This window comes from Stegodyphus dumicola, chromosome X2 (genome assembly GCF_044657685.1).
Source record: "Stegodyphus dumicola isolate Sdum_Otavi_A_Nest chromosome X2, ASM4465768v1".
Lineage (NCBI taxonomy): Eukaryota > Metazoa > Arthropoda > Arachnida > Araneae > Eresidae > Stegodyphus > Stegodyphus dumicola.
The window spans coordinates 62,250,478-62,277,062 of record NC_140781.1 but is presented as its reverse complement, the minus strand read 5'-3'; the positions used below and the strand labels follow the sequence as shown (position 1 = coordinate 62,277,062).

Here is a 26,585-nt window from a genome sequence, read left to right as displayed (position 1 = left end):
AGTATTGCCAAATATAGTTTCAATACAGTAACAAACCCTTTGAAATTTGTTTTTCATTTCCCGTGCTTGCGCTCCAAAAGGCATCGGCTCCAACTAGAATGCCGACCTTTGATCCCAAGCTAGGGAAAGACACCTGTTTCAAATATTCATTTTTCGAACGTTAATTGTATTGTTCGGAATAGTGACACATGTATTCATGATGTTATCAGTAACTAAGAGTTCAAGATTGATGCCTTTTTGCGAATCGTCAGTATGTACTAGCTCTACCCTAGTTGGAGAACTAGAAGCCTTTAATTTCTCTCTTCTAATAATCGGTAGGTTGAGTTTAGTTACAACTTCATCCATAAAAGACTTAGTGGAAGTGCTATCTAGTAACACAACTACACTTTCTGATTTTAAAGGGAAAGTTATTTTTGCTATGCAAGTTTGTAAAAAACCTTATATATTGTTTGGTTTCTGGTATTTAATGAGACACATATTCCGTCGAAAACTGACTCTCAGAATCAGAATCTTTGAATTAGAAACGTTTCAGTTGTTTTTTTTTTTTTTTTTTTTTTTTTTTTTTTTTTTTTTTCAGACCAACTGATGTACGATGATATATTCCTTTACACTTTTTACACGATTCAGTTTTGATTCTACACTAAGAACTAATATCGGAAAGCAGAAAACAATTAAACAACGACCTCCTTTTCTTGTTCTTTTCTCCTGCACGGATATATTACTACATTGAAAGGAATCATGATTGAGATTACCGAATAAATAACTATAATTTAAATTAGTTGTAAATGCTGCAGCTGTTGGAATATAATTATTTGATAGTTTTTTATTTGTTTCGAATTCAGAGAAATTTATGTTTTTAGCTCTCGTAGAATTGCACCATTGATGTAATTTTGCGACATTCAACTTCATCTTTAATGAACGTTAACAGTTCTTGAACATTAAATTCCTTTTTTGATTAACGTTTTCGATTGAAATCTAATTCACATCTTCTGGAATTAATTTCAAAAGAATTGAGCATGATAACTGCCCAAAAGTTTCAGATGCTACTTTCAAACTTTCGAGTGACCTAATATTTGTTTCAAAATTGTCGTACAGATTCCTTAAAGCTTTAACAATGTTAGAATTTTTTACCGGTTCTAAATTCAGTAACTTAGTCATGAGGCTATTTGTATTTATGTTACTTCTTCCATATCTTTCGGTCAACAATTTAAGACACAGTGGTCATAATTTTCATCAAGTAAGGTAAAACCCTTTATAGAAACTTAAACTACCATTGCTATGAATTACATTTTCCAACTGGCTCCAAAATTCCAAAAAATTACTGCATTCACCATAAAATTCTGATAATTTAAGCGTATTAGAATTATTTCCAAAACTAAAGTCATTACCAGCTTCCGTGATTAACTCAACAGAACTTTTATTTTGCTTACTTTCGGTTTCTATAATAAAAAGCGAAATTTTTCCTTTGTATTTATTTTTTTATTTATTTATTTATTTATTTTTTCCTTCTTTATTTTCGTATTCGTCAGTTGTTACAACTTCATTTTCTATATCCTTTACATCAGTTAACTTAAATGTTTCTTTATCTAATTTAAAGATATTCTCTTTTTCTAGTAGTTGATCTCTTAAATCCTTAATCACATCTAATTTTACACGAGTATAAATTGCTTCATCTTTCAGTAAATTATCAGTTTTGCTGATATGTTTCTTAGTTACAGATTTAACGATTCTTCTTGATTTTTTATATTTTTCTAATTCTGCTTTTTAAATTTATAATTCAAGCAAAATATTTACTTGAGTATATCAAAATCGAAACTACATAAAATCACTGGTCTTTAATCAATATGCATTGACAATGTTCTTTTTTTTTTAATTATACCATCAATAATGGATATTTTTCAAAATCAATTAAAATTCCTTATTCTTAAAGTTAGTCATTAGGTTTTTGAAGTAGGATATGTGAAAAATGCGCAATGCTCACTCGAACCTGGACCTCTCGAATACGCGCCGAGTGTGCTACCGTTACGCCACGAAAGCATGCTGAAAGGAGAGAGAAAATATATCATTAGTTCAAAAATGTGTACGCCACAACTATTGTTTTAAATAACCAATTATGAAGTAGATGTAATAAAATGCAATCCAATTCGATCTTCTTAGAAGAACATGTTATAACAAGACCTTTCTTTAAATGCATTGATATTTTTCATCTGAAATGAAAGCCAAGTAAAATTTCAGTCTTACGCGTTAAATAAAACCAGAAATAGCTAAATGTTATTTATATAAAGAAATGTAATTTGCTTCTTAAAATTAAAGGTAATTTAAATCTCTTTATATGTTTGCATTTAGATAATCATGCAACCAATTTTACATATGGTTTCCTAGAAAAATGTTTTTTTAATGCACACTGCCTATAAACCTTTTTTTCTAAGAAAATAGCATATCAAGAGTTATCTAAAACTAATGAAAATAACTGTCAGTTTTCCAAATCTAGCATTATACAGTTTTTATGATTAACGGTATGAGAATGGAACTGTTACTTATCAGGGTATTTAATTACAGAAGGGAATGTAACGGAGTGACACAGAACGATAATTTATTCAAACAATACAACAATAAATAATTAAGAGTTTTAATTTCAGAAGAGGAAATAACTGCTTTTCGCTTTTAAGAATGGCTTTGATTAATGTTTGACTTAATGTTGAGCATTAAAAAAAAAAAAAAAAAAAAAAAAAAAAATAGGTGTTTTACTAGCCCTGGTTTGCATATTGTGTGCTTGTTTTAATTTCTTTCATATCAAAATGCTCTGAAATACGAATATTTTTTCATCTGAAATGAAAGCCAAGTAAAATTTCAATTTTACGCGTTAAATAAAACCAGAAATAAAATATAGAGCTAGCCAGGAGATTTAAAAAATTTCTTCTTCAGGAATCTAATGAGCATGCATAATGCATATGTAAAGCAAAATACCCTTCATGAACTGTCGATAGAGTTGAAACAGTATTAATATAAAAAAGTAACCTTAGAGGCAAGAACAGACAAAGGAAATTAAACGATAAATTTCCGATTATGAATTGTCTAGTAACTGGAACAGTTTGCGGTTAGATCTCGCATTCCGCAATATAAATGACTTTCAATTATGAATTTTTATTCAAAAACATACATTTTGAAAACATTTGGATTTTCTTGAAAACTCTTCATGCACTTTTGGTGACATTAAAATCTGTATAGAACAGGAGATTTGAATGTAAGAAAGAGGAATAAGTAAATATATTCAACATACATTTGAAAGGTAAGCCAAAACTGAATACCCTTGTTATCGCACTCTCTGTAACAATAAATGAATCGATAGATAAATAACCACAGATGGGCGAAACACATAAATCAATTTAAATGCTGTTGATTAAATTTTCTTACGATACCGCCATGGTATCTTTCTCCCCTCTGACAGTCAGTAATTGTTTTTGTAGGTAGTAAAGACGAATTCTTCAGTGCACTCCTGCAGAAGGAAACACTTAAGACCCTTTTATCAAAATCGCATCGCCATTTAACAGTGAACTCTCAACCGACCTCTAATCAAGTCCCATCTTCAGCACGCGTCCCTCTTTCCTAATAGGGTGTGGTAGCATACATTAAGCCTAACGAACCCAATACCTGTCACCTTTTAGTTGGCGAAGCACTTGTCAGCAGAACGGGGCTTATTATCCTGTATTAATAGCCTCGTTGGATGCCTACGACACCTCTTCATTGCGATGACATAAATCTCCGAGATTATATCTTCGAGGCCACACCCATTGACAGAGTAGCTACTGAGATGATGCAGCCCCAAGGGAAAAGACCACACTTTATAGCTAGCTTCAATACCGTGGAATTTAGCCATCTTAAACGATTTTTTTAATTGATGATCTGCCGTTCATAAATCAAGCGTTCACTACATGCCAACAAGGGAGCAAAACTTATATAGACACTCTTTTTTTCTGAGTCATAAATTTTGGGAGAATAGTTAGTTGGCGCTTTATCCTTCAGCAAATTTCTTTTTCCGCCCATGTCTCTTTAAGTACTTTCACCGATAAAACAAGCTCTTTTGTCATACACAGTGGTCGCTTAAGTTCTCATTTTTTAAAACAGTGGACTATCGATGGCCGAATCAAAAAGGCAAAACAAAACATAGAAAGAAGAACTGCACGCCAATCTTGTTTGATCTTCTATTAAATTTACGAGCTACAAAATCTGACACGTTTTAAAAACAAAACGTAGGTGAAGTTCTATGTATTGTATCCTTTCCCAGATCTATTTTTGCTGCTAAGTTCCTGAGAAGGTCTTGTTGTTGAACGCAAGAGTTTGAAAATAGAAGCAGATAAAAATTCTTTTATGTCTGAGAAACTCATACCAGTTTCAATTAATTATCCTTAAATTATGTGTAACGAATACAATTATGAGAATACTTATTTTGAATCGCTTTGAAACTTACAGTTCCGTATGATACAGTAAAGATCAGATCGCATTCGGCTGCACTTTGCTAAAAATTCTGCTTTTTTTAAAGTTGTTATTATTATTATTAGTGATCGTGCTTGGTATTATTTAACTCCATCAATTTTGAGTAAAATTCATTACTTTTAGGACACTGAGTTGAAATGTCACACGGGCTGGCTGCATGGGCGTTTTCGTGTTTCCGCATGTAAAACATCGATACAAGACAACTTCCTTTAGAAAGTCCTTCAAGAAAGTATCCTTCCTCTTAGGCAGATAGCCGTCGTCTACTTTGCTATAATTAAATAAACCAAAGCAAGCTAAATTATTTCCAGTCTTTCAATATTTCTCTGTCTAAAAGTCTTTCACTTTCTATTTTGGATGTTCAAATTATTCCCACACCAAGGAATGATACTTCACTCGCACAGTTTAATGGGGGAAACAAATTTAAGATTGGGGAAATCATCATTTCAGTGGTGAATAAAAGTAACATCACCATTAAAGAAAAGAAAGTAATTAAAGGAAAAACAATTTTCCGAGTTGTCTAGGAACTTTTCTCGAAATTGAGGAATCCCAAAATATAAAGAATAAAACTTTTTCGAGGACTTAAGTTTTTCTTTAAATCTCGAGTTGTTTTGCGATGTACAAAGCACATTTCAAATGTACATCCTTCTAAACATGGAGTTAAAAACATCAGTTTTGCTGATCTTTTCCTGCTTGTAACATTCCGCTTCCTAACCTCCATATTTAAAAAAAATGAGTATTCTGGAATTTATCATAACTCGCAAGAAAACTTCGACTGATAATCCTGGCTGAAGAACAGCTTTTGAAGGAAAGTTCTTCATACCTGCGGAATAAATTCCTTTTCAGACATTAAGATCTCATACGCATGTCCTTGCCATGCAGATTATCCATATTAGTATTCTCGAAGCGGCAGTTTTCAAGAGCAATGTTTTCAGCGTTCTCGTCTAATGCCGGGGTCAAAGGTAGGTTGTTATTCTCAAGTAGTCCCAAGAGGTAGACGAGACTTCGGATAATTATCGTTGCAATGTCAGTGATCGTGATTGATAGAACGTATCACGACTGGTGATCATTGTGTTGATCATTCTTTATTCAAAACATTTGGCTGCTGCGTTTCCTGTTTATGATACCTGTCCCATAAATTCATTGCTCCCTTAATTGTGAGCATTTAGCTTAATGTCTGTTTTAGAGGAAAGCATTACAAAACTTCTGCGTAATAACAATGCATTTAATGAATTTCATACCTGCATTTTTTTTTGTTGTTGTTGTTGTTGTTGTTGTTGTTGTTGTTGTTGTAAAGGCTAGCAACGGTACGTAATTTTTTATGCAGGTCATTTAATTTCTAAACACTGGTTCTACTACCTTAAAAACGTCCATAATTAAACAGTATTGGCTCATTAAATCTTAAATAGGAACTAAAAATGCGGGTAATAGTCCAAATAAGTGATATTCTTGTCTTATTTTGCAATTTTAATGAAAAATCTCCATGAAATTAAATTTATGGTGAAAATGGAGAAACCATTTGTTGCATCATTTCTTCTATCCTATTCATTCTTGTGGAAGTGTTTGTCATTTCCCTTTCGAGGTGTCTAAAAAATACAAGATTAAGGAGTAAACTGTTTGAAATAGCTATCTTGAGCAATAATGTTGTAGTTGATCGAATTCTAAACCTCTGTGAGTTTCGTAATTTTTATTGCTTCTATCCCAGTTCTGCTACTTTTTTAAATATGATTTAAATAGTGAATAAATGCTTTAAATATTATTTTCCTAGTGTAGAAACGTTCCGCTTGAACAGAATGAATAACTAGAATAGTTTATGAAAAGAATGAATTACTTGATAACTGGAATTACTAGAATCTTGAAAAGAATGAATAACTAGATAATGTCCCCCCCTTTTTTTTGTGTGTGTATGTTTTCACATTATTGTTTTTAACTTTTATTATTTAATATTATCTTTAGAGGAATGATTATATTTTCATCTCTTCACACGAAATAACATTAGTAAAAGAATGAATGCACGTAAATGTTTGAAAATTCAGGCTTTTTATATGGTACTACTAAAGCTTAGAACTTTATGTATTCATTTAGGAATTCATCTCTCTTTGAGATTTTGCTGTATTTTATATTGATAAATAAATGCATGAATAAATATAGACACAGAAGTTGCCCAGACGGTGGTTAGGGTAGCCAGACTCCCATATCGAAGGGCCCGGGTTCGAATCCCGCAGAAGGCATTGATAAAAAACCGTCCGTTCCTTCATAGGAGGTAACGGTGGTCGGCTATTAGGTGACTCCACAACAAAGTAGCCGTCACTTCTGGCTTTAGGAGTAGTCAATGCCGTTATAGGCAACCCCCCCCCCCATTGGAAAAAAAAATAGACACAGACATATACTGAAGGCCAAAACTGTGTTTACATTTTATATTTTTCTGTTTTACAGTTTTATATATTGTAAATAATATTTTCTGTACTAAATACTAATGTTTATATATCTATGGAAAGATAACTTAATCCTGAATTCATTATCAAAACGGAATTAAAATACCTTCAGTAAAAAATTGAAATGATTTCTTAATTAAACACATGAAAGTTCCTGAGTTATGAAGCGAAGTGAAATTTTGGGAATTCTATTGGTACTCATAACTCTTCTTGTGGACCTATCACACGGCAGTACTATGACGCCTAGTATTTCAAACTGGAGGAGCTGCATTTTGCTACTTCTTCTGCAGAAAAAGACGGTTATTGACGTAACTGCGAGCAGTCAGAAGATCTTATGAATATTTTAGCATGTAATCAGATTTAAAATATAGGTATAAATACTGTAATGGAACTAAGAAGAACTAACTTGGTGTCATAAAAAAAGGAAGATTATTTCACAATCAAATTTTAGTTTTTCAAATATGAATTCCCGAATTCCAAAGCTTTATTTACATTATAAGAAAACAGTCATTAAATAATAAAGTAGAGAAAAACTGAAGAAATATGAACTATTTCTTAATGACAGCAGATTAAAATGTTTGAATTTCAAATACGTAACTTCTTTTGAGATCTTTGGAGATGAACTAGGTGAAACTCTCTTTTTCACATCCTTTCTCCCTTCCTTATTAATTTTTTCCAAAAAGCAGATATTTTACTTCTTATTTGCACTGCTTAACAGAACGTGAATTTCTTTCAATTAGTTTGAAATTTAATGCTTTATTTAGTTATTACTTTTTCCCCATCTTTTACAAGTAGCTATAATAACTGATTGAACGATAATTATAACTAATTTTAATGCAAGCAATGGAGGTGAGATGTCTAATATTATTTATATTTATGCTTTACTATCACAATCACAATCCCTTGCTTCTTGTCAATGAAAATGTAGTATTTTTACAAATAAGTAATAAAAATCAAAATATAATTTTCAGCTTAATGACCAACAAATGATACTGCCATCGCATTTATACATACTGCAAGTTTAGATGCGGTTTTCATTCTAAACTAGGTAAGACAATTTTTAAAGCAAATTTCATTCATAATAATTCAAACGAATTTGCAAATTACTGAACTAGAAGAGCTGTCAGAGAGCAGATGCTTAATTTTTCTTCTGAAGCACGATTTACTTGACGAATTTTCGGAAGTAATTTCGGAAAATTCGAAGGTCTTCGTAGACCAGGGTTTCTTTAACTGTGGGTCGCAGGACCTGCAGAAGAGGGTCGCCAAAAATTTTAGCAGTTTTGACATTTCTTTAACTTATTATAATAATTTTACAATTACCAAATACGTTTACGCTATGCATCTGAAAATAGATGAAAACAAAGAAAAAAACGAAAACATTTCGACGCATTTTTTTTATAATATAAACGTTCATTTTCCTTGTTTTGCACGTGACGCTGTCATCTCGTCTGTTACTTATTTAAAATTTTCACATTGTTCTATGTCTTAAAATTAAAAATTAAAGTTAGTGACCTAAGACTGCATCAGTATATTACAGCACAAGTGAAGTTCACTCACGCGTGTGTCGAATTTGCGCAATACTTATGGTTGGGGGTCCCACAAAATTTTTGTAAATACTATGGGATCCTCGGGGTCACGAAAAGTCTCAGTGATAGAAAGGAGTCGCGACTGAAAAACGTTTAAAAAACCCTGTCGTGACTAAAAAGTTGATTTTGATTTGTTAAAATGCTATGAGGAGTACTGATATTAAGTTTCAACAATTTTTGTTATGAGAATTGTGAAGTGGTAAAACCCTTGTCGTACAGATACTATACACAAATATCCATGCTTTATCTGGGATTCGATCCCGAACCCTTCGGTTTGGCAGTGTCACTGACCACTATTACTTCTGGGCAACACTATGAAGTAGTTACAGAACAGTACTTGAACCTGGGCACAAGAGATAGTATACCTTATATAGGGCTCTGACTAATTCCGTAGTAACAATAATTTTGTGATCGTTTTTTGAACAAGAGCCGTAGAAATTCTGGTAAAATATTTAATTTTACACATCTTGAATTTTGAATGTAAGTTATCGAAAACGGGGTTTCTTGGGAATCACGATTTTTCTTATTTGTGGTTTCTTTATGTTAATATTCTTCAGGGCAAAATAAAAAAAATTAATTTTTTATATTGATGAGGTCGTCAGTCATAGTAACTATAGGTAACATCTTTTCAGTAGCATATTTAAGCCTTTTCTAAACTGCTAAATATCTCTAAATTATATTTCTTAATTGAGACAAGCAGACATTACCCAAAAACCTCCCCCATCTTCTGAATCGTTTTTTCGCTAGTTCCAACGTACTCAGTATCCTGGAACTGAATTGCCAAGCCAGGAGAACTCCATTCCAGGAGGGCATTCTACAGGTTAAAGTAAGCAAAATGTCGTATAAATTTATAGGGGGTTCACGACTTACGTTGTGAGAAAGACTGACTCACATGTCAAACATTTAATCTTAAGTGAATATAATGACATTGTAAGATTTATCCTAAGTTTATAATAGTTATTTTAAGTTTGTCACACTTTCCTATCTCTCCTAAATTCATCTTACACTTGCTTACCAGAATGAGTTTTTAGAATCGTATTAAATGCAAATGAGTAGTAGATAGTATTTAAGTCGAAGTTCCACTGACTTCGGGAGAGAGAATTAGATTTCCTGAATAGCTTGCGTTTGCCTTTTGGCTACGTCTTTCTAAGCTGTTACTGTGCTCAGCCGTATTACGTACCCTTGATAGCTTCGCTAGCTAGTTTAATACTATTACGGGCCAACTAGTTAGAAACTGTGTTAGCTTCGGCTAAATCTCTTTAGTTAGTCATTAATTAAGTTCTTATTTTTTACTTTTTAAGCCCAAGTGGAGACTTCGCTGTACGACCTGAAAAAGGGACCTGTACATCTTTATTGTCAGCAATAAAGGGTAATCACCCCTTCTTGAGTTTTACGTTTCTGTTTCTGGACTAAAGCGATTATTCTCTTAGTAGTTCACTAGGTTCCTCCACACTTAGCTGCAGAAAAGGCCGGATTCCTACAAAATGAATGACAGTAAACCTATATACATGAACATTACTGTTAAAGGTTCGAAATGCGAGCCAAGAAAAATGCACCGAAGTCGTACCACAAACTCGCCAGAGCGTTCAAAAATGGCCAGAGATGCAAGGCTTGATTTATAAAACCGCAGGCCCGGAGTAAAACCTGTTTCTGACACAAAAGGCTACTTCTTTAACGCAATAGATGCAACTGACGGAAATTATATTTCATGCAAAGTATTTCGTAATATAATTTTATAATTCACTAATTTTCAATCAAAAATTTTTAAACAGGAAAGTACATTTAACGTTTTGTAAATTGTGTTTCGGTTTATTATGAGTTTTATAAAATGTATGTTTACCTATTTTAAAGGAGGATCTTTTTTATTTTGAAATACACAGGTAGAGGGATAAGAAAAAGGATAAACTAAAGAATTCTTATTAATTTTATTACAAACATTGAATAAATTATAGAAGTGTAAGCCCAAGTGGCATGCAATTAAATTGTTTATTAGTTCAGTAATCAAATATATGAAGCAAAATAAAATATGGAGAAAAATCATTTATTTCGTTGCTATTGTTGTTGTTGTTTGTTGTTTGTTTTCCTCCTGACCATCTTAAAAATTAATTTTGAAATTGTTTAAAATTTATGTCATCTCAAAAAAATATTAGTTTCTTTTTATACTGTTTTTCTCATTAATTTCAAAGGCGCAGTGTCTGGCTTTTAAAGAAGGAAATTAAGATCTAAAATACGAAGTTCAATATCTTGCTTCTGCTTCTAATTTTATATTTTTAAACACAATTTAAAAAATATGCATAATAACATTTTACATGTTTTAAACACTACAGGGAGATCTGGAAACCAGACCCGGAGTACGGGCCCTTTTTTGCTCCTGTGGAAATCAGGCCCTGAAGGAGAGTTGCGGATTAACATGGAAACTGTCTCAGCCACGGTCGAGAAGGCCATATAAAGTAAAAGGTTTTCATAAACTCAAAAGGATATGTTATCTAACAACCATGAATTCCATCTGAACTTGAAGATCTAGCATTGAAGTATATTGTACATGTATTTGAGATTACATTCGTGAAGCACTAGTGTGTTTCTAGTTAATGAGTACTTTTAAAATTATTTTTCTTGCAGTCGATAGTATATTTCAGAATATCAGCCAAATAAACTGGAATATATGCATCAGTATTCAGATTCCATAAAAATGGTGATAAAAAACGAATATGATGCAAGAAAGTATAACAGTAGGTGAGATACCAAATACAAATGGTACTGTCTTAAAAGTAACAAAGAAATATTCGAAGCTGAAAGAAGATGTATGCATCTGTACTACCCAACCGCCCCAAATACCTGACAGAAAAGAAGTTTATTGTAAAAACAAGGAGCTCTGGAACAGTTTCAGAATTGGATGACCTTGTTTTTCAGTAATTTTTAGCTAAAAATCAAATCAAAAGTGCTAAATTAGACTGATGTTTTGTTTTAATAAAGGCTGAAGTATTTAATATACTCTTTCAGTTTGAATTCAAATCCAGTTGTTAATAAAACTGATCATTTGCTTCTGGAAAATTAAGCTTTCTGTCTAACTTACCTTGTAGCTTACCAAGTATTTCTAACTAACCAAGTACCATCACCTGCTAACTTACTAAGTATGCTTTCAAGCATGAAAAATGACAAGAGTATGCATATTTTTCTTGAAGATGTTTCTTTTTCTGCATCTCAGTTCATAAAGATTCTAAATAATCTGATTAGATAATAATATTTTAGAATGAAGTGAGCTGAAAAATATATTAAATTTCATAGAAAACGGGGAAAAAGCTGATTTAAGTGAAGGTCTTCCTAGAGTCCAGAATTTCAGATTCAGAAGAGATGCCCGAAGGAGTCGACTTTATATTGCTTTATATTGCTAAACATTATTTATACCTTATATTGATTAATATTGCTTCAACTGACTCTAATCTGACTCTAACAACATTTGACTCTAATTTCGGATACTGATGTAGAAGCTGTCTATGCAGTTGTTGGGATGGGGTCTAAGGAAAAAAATCAAGAATTAATTTTAAAGAAGTAAAGTAATTTTTTCAGTATTTTAATAGTACATTACTTTTCCTATTTGAGTCATACTTTTTGTGATAAATGTATAAAGTATGCATTCAAATTGCCTGTAGGTTTAAAACCATTCTAGTTTATTTTAGTTCATAAACGAAAATAATCTGAGAATTATTTTATGTATTATGAAGCTTGTTTTGAGAATCTTAAAATGAAGCATTATGATTTAGAAACTGAGCATCTGAAAACGTTTCAAAGATTTGCGTATTTTAAGTTTTATATATTTAAGAATTGTTTTATCTTTATTTTGTTTATCACATGGAATAAAGCTAACATAAAAAGTATTTTGTGACTGTTATAAAAATATAGGTGCTTAAGGCTTTATAATATTAAATATGCAGTTGTTGGGATTAATTCTTTAAATCCTAAGACCCTCTTCAAAATGTGAGGGCTTAGTATCTAAAAGGTAACCTTTTCAAAAAGATTTTTCACGGCTCACTTCCTAAAATTAGAAGTGTCAGAGCCCTATGAAAGATAATCAGGAAAGAGGAACAAAAATAAACAAATAAAAAAAGCTAATAAAGTAATTAATAATTAAAATAGCTAAATACTTATTAGAATAATTTCATAATTAAAATTAAAAATGAAATAAATGTAAATAGATAAAGAAAAATTTAATAAGTTATTAAATAAATGGTAAATAGTTAAATAATAAAATAAAATACTTGACATATTTGGGGGTTCCAGCTGGAACTATATTTTCACTCAAAAACTAAGAAACAGTTCAACCAGTCGAATTTAAGCTCTGAATATACAGTATAATGTACTACTTCAACGAATGAGAGAAACAAAGATCCTCCTTTTTCCTGTACATCAATGAAAAATGTTAAAACGGTTAAAGTGTCACTAATATTAGAATTGAGAGAATACCATAAACAGTAGCAGGATATGAAGGAAATTTTAACTGAGGATACGTAGGTATGAAAACAAAGAGAGAAGAGTCCAACACTTTCGGACCACGATTTCCTGTCACTATAATTCTAGCTATTAAACAAAATGTGACAGGGAAAAAAATTTCGCCGAATCTGAGGCTAGCTGAGAACAGAATAACAAGTGACAATTTTCTTCCCCCATTTTTGATAATATTCCCAAAAGGCCTGAAGGGGCTCTTGTTTGCGGGAACTAGCATCTGAATGAAAAGTTTTACCCGCTGTCATACATTCATTACACTTCATGGAGAATAAATGTTTGACATATAGGTGCAGGCTCTTTTATTTAATTTAAAGTCTTAACTTCCGTCCAATGATTTGTTTCCCAGGGAAAGACATGCATTCCTTCAGAAGTTAGGATGTATTTCTAATTTAATATTATTATTGAAAAGACGATTTTTGAGATCAAAAGAATTTTCTACTGAAAGGATGATTAAGTTAGATAAAATAAGTGCCAGAACCTTCTTATTTAGGACTAAGGTGCACTCTGGATAGAATTATGATTTATCTCAAAAATTAAAAAGTACCAGAGCCGGGCTCCGGCGCTTGAATTTAACCACATATAAGATTATGGTGTAATCTGAATAATTCACATTCTTTTTCCCTGTTTCCAGCGCTAAAAAAAAAGTTTTGAGTATTAGTTTATGGCGTTAAAATCGTAAATTAGTAAATTTATAAGGTATTTCTCCCGCCTTCCTCGCGTGCCTTCGGGGTGTAGTGGTTCTGCACGCTGGGCCGGTATTCCAGAGGTCAGTCGTTCGATTCCCGGCGAAGGCAGTTGCTAATTTTTCATCTCTCCGGCCTCCAAAAAATTCCTAATGTCTCTACAAATTTATAGGTTAAAACTTTTATATATTGGGAATTTATTCATGTACTTTGTCTTTCTGAAAAATAAATTAGAAAACTGTATTAATTTCAGTTCGAAAATTTCAAAATCAGTCGGAATTTCAATTAGAAAGGATTTTCAAATTTTAGACCTAATGTTCAAATGTATGGTTTATGCGAAATTATTCCCAAGCATGATTGTGATATAATATCGCTGTTTTACGCTATTTTCAGACGTTGAAAATGGCTCTTTGATTGGTAATCAATTGCTTTAGAATCTTTCAAATGGCTGTATTTGTTATTAAATGTTTGGTTCCAGTTAATTTGTTCATTAACCATTTTGTCTTCCTGAAAACAAAATCAAAGAACTTATTTCCTCCTTATCTGTAATCATAAAGATATATTTCTACAGTCTGTTACATTACAATGGTCACTTAAGGGCCATTGTCAGTCCCCTGCCCAATTTACAATTGTCACTCGTGTCATCATCATCACATTGCATTTATTTTCGCCGTGTCATTTGAGACTGCACTTCTACTCATCCTTTATTCGCCTGATTATTATGAAATGAAACACGCTAAAGTGGGATGGTGGTGGAGCTAGGCGAGTCGCTTTTTTCCCCCGCAGTTGTTGTTTCCATGGTTACGAGTCAAATCGTGGGGCGGAAAATAACCTTGAAGTTCCTATCTTAAAATAATAGACTGTAATGTGCTATAAATGTAAATATATTTGACAAAAAATATTTTGAATTCTGCGAAATAAAGGATGTTTAAAGCTTTTGTACCATTAAAAAAATTTTGAAATTACTCGTTTAAACTATAAAACGCTTTCTGAACGCCGTGTTCAGCATTAAAATAGTTGTAAAATATTTTCAAGCAACAAAGCGCCTTTCTGGATGAGAGATTTCTATGATGAGAGATCTGTATGATGAGAGGTGAGATATTATTTCTATGATACCTATGTTTATAGAGACAATCAGACATCTCGGAACAAGAAACTTGAAACATCTACTGTTCCCTCACAGGGATTCGAAACACTAGTCTTCCAATGCTAGGTAGACGTGCTAACCACTTATACAACGAGATCACGCACAGAGCATTGCAACATTACCTTAGATTCTTTTCCACTCACAGGGTGAATGAAAAGAATCTCTAGACCTAATTGACCACATCTAGATGAAGACGAATTATAGGCCACCTTATCTTAGTATTAGCAGCATTGTAGCGCCTCTCTTGGAAGTATTAAAATACCTTACCAAATTCAAAAGTTATATTTCCTCAATGTAGCACATAAGCATTCCGTACCGCGTTGCGCACATTGAGACAAATCCACTATTTTTATTGGATATATTTTCCGATCACATCATTCCTTCTAAGCTCGAGAACAGCTTAACATGATGACGTTTAGGCGGGATTATCGCGGTTTTGTTTTCGCTGAATAACATGTACGAGTGAAAAGACGCTGGAAAATTTTCGTTTCTTCTTTATGAATAATAATGCTAGACGAAAAAATTACATGCAAATTTCTGCAACAATCCGATGTTTATTGAGCAATACAATGCTTTTTTGTGATACAATTAATGTTTTTCAATGGCCAATGGAAATATTGTTCTCATAGTACTACTTTTATCAGTTTATTTATTTATTTATTTATTTAAATTTTTTTTTCTGGTTAAACAGGGATGCGAACAATCAGAAAGCTACGTTCGTAATTATCTGCAGCTTTGGTTTCTACAGCTTTTAACCGTAGTTCTTCAATATAATAACACATTATAAAGAAAAAGCATAATTAATGCAAGGTGATAGTATAATACCGAAATGTATCCCAGAAAAATAAGCTATATGCTTATTGAGTCACTACAAATTAACAAAGAAAAGGAAATGTTGAATATATTTTACATTATTACTTTGCAAAGAAATTATACAGGGAAAAAAATTCAACATACGAATATTGACCATTAAGCTGACTGGTTATTGATTGCACAGTGGAGAAAAGTACAGTACTAGTGCTTTCATAGCTTGCTCTTTCTGTGGAAATAGACTTTTACTTAAATTACGCACAAGAAAAGGATCAACCAGTTTGCCAGGAAACTAATCCAAAACAAAAAGGGCCGTGTTCAGGTGTCTTATCTAATGGAACACTGGTGAGCAGTTATTAATCAGACAGACGTTTTTATTAATCATTAAACTCATACTGAAAGTTCCGAAAGTTAACATACAGAACTAAATTACTATATACTATACTCTAGATAAAACTAAATTTACTCTATAAAACTTGAATAAAACTATATAAAACTGAATTTCTCTTATATAGAGTCTTAAAATTACATCAAAAAATAGTAAAGCATTTAAAAATAAATTTCAAATTGAGTGTTCTTTCACATTTCTAATATTTTTCTACCTTCAACGAAAGAAAAATATTCATCCAGTGTTAGCTTCATAACAATATATTTCGCTGAATATAATACACGTGCATAAGAAAAGAAACTTTCTTCTCTGGTAAACACTACTTTTATACAAAGATATAAAACATATCGCGCACTAAAAAACGTCAATATATTAAATATTTAAAACATACATATCTCTTTTTTTCTTTCCTAAATCCTCAGGCAACCTTCAAAAGCAAATTTTAATTTTTGAGGTTGACGGCAAATATCGTAAATTTAAAGTGTATTGCATTAGCTCCCACCTTTTTTGCTGCTCGCGAAAACTGATTTGTGTTATGCTTTCGCAGTGTTGCTTCTTGTATATTATGGATACATAATGAACATGAATTGATAATGACGACAACTTTAAAATTTGAAAGGTTTTAAATCCTCAAGAATTCATTTAATAGAAACTCTTCACCCGGCATTAGTACACATTTTCGAAATTAGCATACTGGAAAAAATCATAATTAATCTCTCTAAAAAAATGCGTTTTTACAATATTAAATTCACCACGCAACAGTGTTGAAAGAAAGGTAATACAAACAAAACGCATTTCATTTTCGGTACAGCTTGTAGGGTTCCAACCATCTATCTAACAGCTAAGTGTGTTGAAACCTCGTGAACAGGTAAGCGAATATTCGCTTTAGTTCAGAAACAGATACGTAAAACTCAAAAACGGTTAATTACCCTTTATTTCTCAAAATAAGAAGTTCACAGACGTTCCCTTTCTCAGGACGTACAGCAAAGCCTCTACTTGGTTTTGAACTCAAAGCAGTAAGAAATATAACTTAACAAAAGCTTAACTAAAAAGATATAGCCGAAGCTATCAAGATTTCTAAGTACTTAGCCTCTAAATACCTATTAAGCTTGCGAAGCTATCATAGGGCTGAGATACGGCCGAGCGTAATGATTGCTTAGAGAGCGTGTAGCCAAAAAGGCAAACGCGCGCTAGTCAGAATCTCTGGCTCTCTAATAAGTCAAGTGGAACTTCGACTTAAATACCACTCTTACTCATTTGCATTAACCACGATTCTAAAAACACATTCTGGTAGGAAATTTTAAGCTGAAATTAGGAGGGATAGGAAAGTAGCTTTGACTAAAGGTAACAGTTAAAAACTTAGGATAAACCTTACAAGCTATCAAAATGTAAACAAGCGGTATGAAGGCCTTTCCAGGCATAGAGGAAACGATGTAATCGGAAGGCATATCCAATCATGAGGATGGACTTTTCCCTATGAGCGCAGCGTGATACGGAGTGCTTATATGGTATCGAGTACTCCGCTGTTTGCACCGTTCCTTATCAGGAGGTAAACTGCTTCCAAGAGTTAGAACGGATGATGTTAATCTAAGACACTGCACTCTTTTAAGTAGGATATTTAATATTAAAGCCTTTGGCGTAGGTGAAATTTTTCATACACCTGTTATTTATGAAAAGAAAATTAGAAAATTGGTTGCCTGATTACTTGTAATCATGAATTATATCAGCAATACAAGTAATAATATGTTAATATTCTAAAAAAAGGAAATAGATTAAAAAGATTGTAATAAAATCCAAGTATCCATAACCTTTACAGGATTAAAAACAGTGCGATGGTTACTCGTTTAATTCATAGGATTCTTTTCTTCCGCTTTATTTAAAATATTAATTTAATTTAATCGTAATACATGCTTTATAAAATGTATCTCATACCTCATATAGTTTAATAGCTCTAAAGCAAATTTTCCTTCAGCTGTATGATTACTTGATTATTTTCTGCCCGTTAAATTTTATTGAAATATATTTTCTTACATATCATTATATTAAAGTCTTGTTTCTCAACTCTTACATGTGTTTTAGGTTGTTACATGAAATTTACTTGTGAGATAATTTTCTTTTGAAAATAAAAATTTTATGTTATTTATTTTTCTTCGTAAATTTGTATACTTTTTCTTGCTCTAATGAAATGAAAGCCTTATGCGTTTTGAAAATCTCATTCAAAAACAAATTTATTTTAATAAATTAAAAATAAAATAATATTCAAGTATTAATTTTATGAAATTACAAATGTGTAGGTTGCGAAAGCCTAAATGAAGGGATGCATAATGTAGAATTATAGTCACACTACAAAAGAAGAGCATTTGTGTAAGTTAATGTACTTCTAACTTTAGCATATTTACCAGTTATCTTTGGCGATTAAAACTGCTGAATTCTTTTTTATTTAATATAATTCATAGATTTTTTTTTTAAATTTTCTAAATGAGTTAGTTGGCCTAACAATAAAATAGCCGTCCCGTTAGCATGGTAGCGGTAGAGCTGACTGCCATAGTCTTGGTCCCGGATTCGAATCCCGGAGAAGATATGAATGTTTCTAAGTGTACAGTATTTTTGGTGCAAGAGACGCACGTAAAATACCGATCAACCGAAAAATCCTTTCAAGAAATTGGTGATAGCGAAAGAGGGTTAGGAGACCTTCATATCCGTTATCTGGCGGTTGTTTATCAAAAATGGGATACAGCTAAGTAGACTCGTTCTGTCACCTTTAAGGCACCTAACGCCTGATGGCATGGATATTGACTGACACTTAGTGATGCACGTTGTGAAAGTCAAGGACACTACGACACTAGAAGTGAGCTTCTGTAAAAACATGTCCGCCGACAAATACAGGATTCCTGTTTGTTTTCTGCAACATCCACAGCGCAAATGTTGTTTGCTGTCGGTAGTCAGCTGGGGCTAACGCCTATACGCATTGCGGGTGTAGAGGTATATTATATCATTACTTCGTCAGAATGCTTCCGAGGATTAAAACTTACAAAATTGCAATTCTAACCTGGTGGATGAAATATATTTTCTCTTTCTTTTTTTCTAATTTTTCTGGAAAATTCTTTCTAGCTTTGTGTTTTTTTTTTTTTTTATTTACCCTTCCTCTCTTAATCTGTAATATTAAGGATAGTTAAAGACAATGGTAATAGGAGAAAAGTTCTGGATTCTCAAAAAAGTATACCTTGCCTTGCAAAGTGCTTCATAGTGTTGGCTATTCAAGAAGAACAGTTAGATTCCGGAAGAAATCAGCGTATCCATGATGATTTGTCCTGCGAAGAATATATAGCAGCTGAAAACAAGTTATCGCAACTAATTCAAAAGGAAACGTTCTCTGGTTCGGACGATTCCAGGTGATCGAGTTTACACCCCTATATTGATGAAGTTTTGCCATTAGGAACGAAGATTTCTCATCTAGAAGATAAGAAAGATTTTCAGCATGCAGCAGTTTTACCTAATAGCAATCCTGCTGTTTTCAGACTGATTTTTGATACACACTTAAAATCATCTCATGCTGGTACTCAGATGATGAGAACAATTATTAGAGAACGTTATTGGATTTTAGGTGGTCGTCATACCACCCGAGCTGTTCTAAATCAATGTTTACTGTGCAAATGGTGCAAAATAAAAAATATAGAGGCTTTACCATCTAACCTTGCCTGAAGATCGTGCACGTGTGCCAAGGCTTTTTAAATAACAGGTGATTCGATGTCCTTTATACCTCAAAAGCCAAGGGAAGACAAACTATATCAAAGCGTGGACATGACTGTTCACTTGTGGAGTGTACCAAGCGGTACGTCTCCATCTGATTTCCTCTCTGCCAACTGATCGTTTTCTTCAAGGTCTTAGAAGATTTATTAGACGTACAAAACGACCTTTTGTAATTTATTGCAATGGAAGTAATTTTGTAGGAAAAGATAGTGCTTTAAATAATATTAACTGGAAAGAAACTGAGGTTTACAGTTTTGCAAAGAAGATCCGCTATGGTAAGGCGGATGGTGGGAGAGAATAATAGGTGTTAACATAATAGAGAATGATAGGCTTAAACAACTGCTGAGAAAAGTTCTTGAAAAAGCGTTGCTGCTAGATTTCGAAGAACTACAAATAATTCTCTGAAACTGTGAAGTAATCATTAACTCTCGACCTTTAACTTACATTTCCGAAGATCCAGTTGCCTTGACTCCTAATATGTTCCCGAATGATGTTGGAGTACCTGATCTAGATTTGATAGAAGCGCAAGATCTCAATGAACGGTTAAAGTACAGACTAAGACTGAGAGAAGAGTTACAGTGAAGATTTCTTAAGGAATACTTAGGCCAGCTGAAGATGGAGGCCAATAAACGATCGTCGAAACATATAAATGCTAGATTTCGAAGAACTACAAATAATTCTCTGAAACTGTGAAGTAATCATTAACTCTCGACCTTTAACTTACATTTCCGAAGATCCAGTTGCCTTGACTCCTAATATGTTCCCGAATGATGTTGGAGTACCTGATCTAGATTTGATAGAAGCGCAAGATCTCAATAAACGGTTAAAGTACAGACTAAGACTGAGAGAAGAGTTACAGTGAAGATTTCTTAAGGAATACTTAGGCCAGCTGAAGATGGAGGCCAATAAATGATCGTCGAAATATATAAATGCTAGATTTCGAAGAACTACAAATAATTCTCTGAAACTGTGAAGTAATCATTAACTCTCGACCTTTAACTTACATTTCCGAAGATCCAGTTGCCTTGACTCCTAATATGTTCCCGAATGATGTTGGAGTACCTGATCTAGATTTGATAGAAGCGCAAGATCTCAATAAACGGTTAAAGTACAGACTAAGACTGAGAGAAGAGTTACAGTGAAGATTGCTTAAGGAATACTTAGGCCAGCTGAAGATGGAGGCCAATAAATGATCGTCGAAATATATAAATGTTGATGACATAGTATTTATCAAAAATGATAATAAAAACCGTTTAGATGGGCCACTTACGAAAGTGCTAGAACTCATCTCAGGTCACAATGGTAAAGTGAGAATAGTAAGAGACAAGACAATATCGGGTATTTTGTTACGACAAATTCAAATAATCTATTGGCTGGAAATAGTTGGACATCCAGATGCTGTTGTGTAACAGAAGACGTAACACAGTCCAAAAGTGATGAGAGTCAGAAGGCAACAGGAAAGGTAAAGGAATTTTGTGAGACTCTACCGAAACGATGTGTATGTGGTCGTAAGATTAAAACTCCTAAGAGAATAAGTAATGTAATTTTAGTAGTTTTAAATTCATATTTTATTTTATTTTTTATTTTTAAGGAAATACAGACTTTAATGTTAAAATTTATGTTAAGTTGACTTCATTGAATAAAGTAAACTTAAGGTGAGAGAATGTTGGCTATTGACGAGCCGCATTTTTTGATGCCAATACTTAGCTTCAGCGAATTGACAACAACGTGTTTTTTTTTTTTTTCTCTCGTAAGATAGCAGTATGTCAAACAGTAACGAACCTGAATTTCTGTAAAAATAAATTATGTTTTCATTACTCTTAATGAAGAATTTTTATTTTTGTTGCTGCATTACCTGGCTCGGTAGAGTCTGTTTTACCGAAAGTAAATGATCGTAGTTTTTCCAACTATAGCGCAAACTGGCTCCGATGGAGACATATCATTTCAGCTTCCTCCTCCTAATAATAACTAATTTCTCAAGCTGTCTTCGGATACATACTAGTTCCATTTAATGTATCAAAAGTATTTTGAAAAACAACGTAATTCTTTATTTTTTTCCCCCCGTTTGCTTGTATTTACTGCTCTAGTTTCAGAATACTTGTTCGTAATAGAATTTTGTTATACAATTTCGTAAATTAAATATCTCGACAGTATATTTTTTATATAAATACCAACTGTAAATAATTATGCTCTCTTTAACCAGTAATTAACAAGAAATGATTATTTGCTATATCTTCCTATTTTTTTATTACTTGTCTTATTTTCAACTTTTGATGAAGTTTTGTTACATGTATAACATTTGCTGCCGTCTCGATTTCAGTGGAATTCTTTAATCAAGATCAGGTATTATACGAAGAAGATTGTTAAAGAAAAGATACCGTATTAAACAGTTTTTGACAACATGCATCAATTAAAGAATTACTTTAAAAGCTTACATAAAGTTAGGTAGGTTATCTGAGTATGACAAAGGCACGAGGGATACCTGCCTAAGGGAGGGGATGCCTTCGTGGATAACTTTCTGAGGAAAACTGGCTCGTGTTTACATTACATATGGGAAAGAAACATCTGTGCAACCAGCCCGCTCGCCTTGGTTTGGTTCCAAACCAGGTCGTACTACCAATACAGAACGGTTTCAACAATTCGGCCACTAGTGGAGTCGAAAACATTCAAAAAATAATTTATTTTATTTTCTTACTATCATTCCTTAATTTTGAATTATATAAATATAAGCATGTGCTTACAAATATATTTTAATTCTTATTTACATATATGTTATAAAACAAAATATATAAATGACTGTAAGACTTATGGGAAAGTATTCAACTATAAATAAAGTGAGTCCAACAAAATTCAGAAAAATAGAAGAAAAAATATCAAACAAACGGAAAACATCTTGAAATTCAAATGATCGAGAATCTTTTCGGGAAGTGAAATCTTCCCTATCTAAGATACTTTTGAAAACTTCCGATCAGAATTTGCACTTTTAGGATAGAATAAAAGGAAACACATCAACAAATTACAAAGACAATAAATTCTTTCATGGAACACAAAATTATAACATTAGAATTCAAAAATTTCCATTGACATACCTCAGAATTGTATTATCAAAAACAGTACTTTTCATATTTACTTCAAAAATAGAAATTTAACGTTAAAAATGTAGTCAACACGACAGAATCAGGTAAAGAAAGAACGGGGAAAATGTATCCATAATGGGAAAGAGAAATGCTTTCACTGATAAATACATTTATTTGTGCAAGCATTATCCTTACAAATACAGAAGGAGGGAATTTCTCTTTCAAAAAGTCTTAAAAATCTCTTCTGGGAGAAATTGATAGGACAGTCACTTAAAAATTCTCCTCGTACATAAACTTCAAAAATTCCAAATACATTACTTTTTTCCCTCTTTAATTCATTCAACAACTTGATTCATTTGTTTTTCACAAAGCCATCCAATAGCAATAAATAATCTTTTAAGTACCTTAAATATTCTGGTCTATGTAGAATAATCTCGCCTATTATGCTTCTGTATGATGCCGAAAATAAGTCTTTTAAAGGCACAATAAAAATTTTATTACTTTCGCAATAGCTTTTTAACAGGCAATCCGGAAATTTGGAAGATAGCAATCTAAATGCTATGCTGTTACATGCCCTCACAGCATATATTGTGTCTTGTACAAAATATATTCGTGCCCTGGCGAAAGATAAATCTTTACGTAGTTAAATTTTAAGCTCAAATAAAGAAGAAAACTGACAGAAATGCCGCCAGGTTTTAGGATGGTATGATAAACATAGACTCATAGACAAAAAAATACGTTGAGCCGTTCTTACAATTACACCGTTGTTACTTGTATGGGTGCACAGGCTACATACAGTTCGCTGCGAAGCAGTTAAATTTGAAGTTCTTGATAAATATAAAATCTTAGTGTTAACGCATCAATTATCAGGAACTAAGACTAATACATTTTTGTCTAATATATAAGTTCATTTATAAAATACAAAGTTTCATTTATTTCAGTTTATTTATTGTTATAAATTATTATTTACAGTTATTATTAATTCAACATATTTATAAGCAAAATCTACTGTTTCGTCATTATGCTTTTTCGCTTGAAAATAATTGAACAATTGAAAAAGCTGCCCCTTTTTATTAATAAACAGTTAAACGAAGTCCAGTTGCCAAAAATAACTCAGCGAAGAATGAATTTACTTGTTGCGTCTTACTAATACAACAGTCAAACTGCATGAATTATTTTTATCACTTTGTGATGTACCCGATGTAAAAGTCAACGTGATGTCTCATCGAATTTTTTTACCGTTTCAAAACGATAACTTAGATAAAACTGGTACTCGTGGCGCCATCTGGGTTCAAATGAGGTGCTTAAAGAATAATTCGTTATGTTAATTTTTTCTGTTATACTTTACTTTAGCAATATTTTAAAAAGGCAAACTTCATATGTTAAGATTCCATTATCATCGAAACTTATATAACTAGATAAAGATTGAACAAACTAGCTGTAAATTTTATGTTCATTGATTTTTCTCTGTATATCTCGTATTAAATTTTGAGAATGAAAACTTACCTTTTAACGTGAAGCCCCAGCCCGTTTATTCCGGCTGATGTGTGATTAATTTTTCATGCATAAATTAGTATATGCGTAATTAATCAACTATCAGAATTTGATTAAAACAAATATAATAGAAAATATTAGAATACAGGGTGGCAAACATGGAAACCAAGCGCAAAAGGCAAAATTTTCTAAGATGAAAAACTTCCTAATTATTTTTTTAGCTACAGAACTTTTAATAAAAAAACTGAAACTTTGGCTTCGTGTACATACATGAATTAACTGCGCAAATGGGTGCGTATTCTGCTTCTTTCTTTAAGTCGTGATAACAAAAACCTTTGACTTATCAATGCAAGATTTTAAAATGTTTAAAATATTGCAAAGCATTTTCTTGTTCTAAATATATTTTAGAATGTCTACTGTATTGCATGATAGAGTAATATTGAATCGAAAATACTAAAAGAGATAGAAACTTCGAGGAATTTCGTTGTAAAGGGTAAGTTTATATTTTTGCTGCAGTTTCGTATTTCAAAAGTATATTAATTTCCTTAAAGAATGCAAGAATAAGATTGAGAACCTACCCCGAATAATTGCCGATAGCGTAAGCGACCGTGATGGGTAGCAGAATTCAGTAAACGCCCCAAATTCATCATATTCTGAGAGCGAAGGCTGATGAACGGTTAGTTTAACTAAATGAGCGAAGTGCTCGAAATAGCTCTTATTATCGGCAACCTCCGTCAAAGCTATGGAAGACGCTTGCAATCTTCATGAGGGACTCTCTCCACATTACATTCAAGTAGTGATGCTATGTTTTTGTATTTGACGTTAGCAAAAAACGATGAGCGAAATGAAGATGATGCTCTCTTCATGCTTCTCCTGAAGAATATAAGCAATATATACAGTTTGATAGCATGAAGTTAGTCACTGAATTAAAGTCATCGTACTCATATTACAATTAATATTCCAAAGTTTTCGAAAAGTTCAGTACCTCTGCGTCAGATTAAACTAAAAATACTTGCATTTGCGTAATGAATCCCAACTTCGTCAATTCTCCGTCTTTTTTTAAAACTCTTGTTTTCTTTAAAATAAACTTAATCCATTTCTTATTTGTCTACTGTCTGCAAAAAGACAAACAAACAAAAAAATTACCTTCGTTCGTCACATTCATTTTCTTTCACAGCTTATACATAATTCAGTTCTTCAAATTTTACTCAGGTGAGACAGCACTGGAATGTAGCAGGTCTGAATGCACATAGAATGACCATTCGATGCCAAAGAATATGGATCATTACACTGAGGATGAAGAATTTGTGCGGTATAATAATTAACGAATAAAGTGTAAAAATTAGCCCATATAAATTATAAAATTCAATGCTGACTGTAATGCTAGGCATATTTTTGTTAATGGTTGGCACCAGCCATTTTAATGCTTTCGCCACTACTAGTGGTCAGACGTGGTGATCATTTCATCATGGAGACACAGTGTTACCTCCTAGGAAGGGGGCTTTGAACCCAGGCCCTTCGTATTGCAATCAGTTCCCTTAACCACTATACCTTTTGAGTGCAATGCTATGCGTCTTTATCAGTAGTTTATTGTTAGTTCTGCGATGATCACTTGCAGAAGTTTTAATGCAACCAACAGTTTTTTTTTTTTTTTTTTTTTTTTTTTTTTTTTTTTTTTTTTTAGGGCGAGCACTAGCCATTAAGCTTATCAGCAGAAAGCTTTTTTTTTATTTTTTTATTTTTATTTTTATTTTATTTATTTATTTTTTTTTTTATATATAACCAACAGAGGCAGAAGTCATTGATCGAAAGAAGTGATGGGGCTCGGAAGAGATTTCTTGATTTCTTTACACATCTTTCACGCATGAAATAAAGGTCAAATAATTCACAGGGCTATTATGGAGAAGAATTTTCGGAAGCTTCTGAAAGGTTTTAGGCGAAGATTATTGCTCGCACTATTTCTTCCCTCAGACAGAGAAGTTACCGAAATTTTCCTCTTTAAAAGCATCATAAAATAATACGTCTTTCACTCCCTTCTCGGTGGAGGCCGGAGCACGCAAGTGTTAATGGTAACAGCAACAATATTTTGACAAAATTAAATTAACTTCCATCAAAATTGCAATCAGCATTTAATTTTACGTATTATTTGTGCTATTTGGGCTAATTCTTATGTAGCTTTCATTATTTGAGAATTATAAGAGCTCTTCAAATAAAAGGTACA

General features: G+C 32.5%; 1 long non-coding RNA gene across 1 annotated transcript in view; it reads right to left on the bottom strand.

The window, feature by feature from the left end:
- Positions 1-25,048, bottom strand: part of LOC118181102 (uncharacterized) — a 269,973-nt gene extending 244,925 nt beyond the window's left edge. Inside the window, exon 1 of the long non-coding RNA XR_015039075.1 lies at positions 24,943-25,048. This is a non-coding gene — a long non-coding RNA (uncharacterized LOC118181102). The remainder of the gene's footprint in view (positions 1-24,942) is intronic.
- Positions 25,049-26,585: the final 1,537 nt, after the last annotated feature.